The sequence below is a fragment of the Carlito syrichta genome, unplaced genomic scaffold (assembly GCF_000164805.1).
Source record: "Carlito syrichta isolate Samal-C Ts95f unplaced genomic scaffold, Tarsius_syrichta-2.0.1 Scaffold295487, whole genome shotgun sequence".
Taxonomy (NCBI): Eukaryota; Metazoa; Chordata; class Mammalia; order Primates; family Tarsiidae; genus Carlito; species Carlito syrichta.
In genome coordinates this window covers 363,860-365,797 of record NW_007239583.1, presented here as the reverse complement: position 1 = coordinate 365,797, position 1,938 = coordinate 363,860, and positions in this window count along the sequence as shown.

Here is a 1,938-nt window from a genome sequence, read left to right as displayed (position 1 = left end):
CATAAGAGTGTGTCCTGCATTTTCTAAGGTTCTTATGGTTTGAGGTTTTACATTTAGGTCTCTGATCCATTTAAAGGTACTTTTTGTGTATGGGGATAGGTAGGGGTCTTGTTTGAGACTTCTGCATGTGACCAGCCAGTTTTCCCAGCACCATTTAATGAACAGGTTCTCCTCTCCCCAGTGGTAGGTGGTAGAGCCTTCGTCAAAGATGAATTCATTGAGAAAATGAGGTTTTGCTTCTGGAATCTCAATTCTATTCCATTGGTCTTTATGCCTGTCCCTGTACCAATACCAAGCTGTTTTGATTATTGTAGCTTTATAGTAAAGTTTGAAGTCTGGTAATGTGATACTTCCTGCTTTTTTTTTTTTTTTTTTCTGAGGATTTTTCTGGCTATTCTTGGTCATTTGTGCTTCCATATGAATTCCTGTATTGTTTTTTTGAGGTCTGAGAAGAATGTTGCTGGCAATTTGATGGGTATTGCATTAAATCTGTAGATTGCCTTAGGTAGGATGGACATCTTCACAATGTTGATTTTTCCAATCCATGAGCATGGCATATTTTTCCACTTGTTTGTGTCATATTTGATTTCTTTGAGCAGTGTTTTGTAGTTTTCATTGTAAAGATCTTTCATGTTTCTGGTTAGGAAGATGCCAAAGTATTTCACTTTTTTGTGGCTATTGTGAATGGAATTGTGCTTTTTATTTGGGTTTCTGTTTACTATTGGTGTAAAGAAATGCAATTGTCTTTTGCACATTTATTTTATATTCTGCGACTTTGCCAAAGTCCTTTATCAGTGTAAGGAGGTTTTTCACAGTTTCTCTTGGGTTTTCAAGGTACACAATCATGTCATCTGCAAAGAGAGAGAAGTTGACTTCCTCTTTTCCTATTTGGATACCCCTGACTGCCTTCTTTTCTCGGATTGCTCTAGCCAGGACTTCCAATACTATATTGAACAGGAGGGTTGAGAGTGGGCAACCTTGTCTTGTTCAAGTTTTCAGGGGAAATGGTTCCAATTTTTGTCCATTTAGGAGTATGCTGGCTGTGGTTTTCTCGTAGATGGCTTTTACTATTTTGAGGTATGTTCCCCATATGCCTAGATGTTCGAGGGTTTTTATCAAGAAGGGGAGGTGGATGTTATCCAAAGCTTTTTCTGCATGTATTGATATAATCGTGTGGTTTTTGTCTTGACATCTGTTGATGTATTTACATTTATGGTTTTATGAATGTTGAACCAGCCTTGCATCCCAGGGATGAGGCCTACTTGGTAATGACGGATGATTTTTGAGATGTATTGTTGAATTCGGTTTGCTAGGATCTTGTTGAGAATTTTGGCATCTATGTTCATCAAAGATATTGGCCTGTAGTTCTCTTTGTTTGTTGGGTCTTTCCCTGGCTTGGGTATCAATGTGATGTTAGCTTCATAAAATGATTTGGGGAGAGTTCTATCTTTTTCAATTGCCAGGAATACCTTCAGTAGGATTGGTATCAGCTCCTCCTTAAATGTCTTGTAGAATTCTGCTGGAAAGTCATCTGGACCAGTGCTTTTTTTTGTAGGTAGTTTTCTTATTACGTAGTCAACTTCCTTGATTGTTTTTGATCTATTTAGGGTCTCAATTTCTTCTTGTTTCAACCTAGGTGGGTTGTGTGATGTCAGAAAGTCCTCCATTTCCTTAAGGTTTTCAAGATTGTTTCCATACAAGTGTACGTAATAGTCTCTAATAATCTTTTGTATTTCTTCAGGGTCACATGTGATTTCATCTTTTGTGTTTCTGATTGTGTTTTTTTGGGTTTTTTCTCTCTTTTTCTTGTTCAGTCCAGCTAGGGGACCATCGATCTTGTTTATCCTTTCGAAGAACCAGCTTTTCGTTTCATTGGTTTTTTGTATTATCTTTTTGTCTTCTATGTCCTGGATTTGGGCTTTTATTTTGGTGATCTGG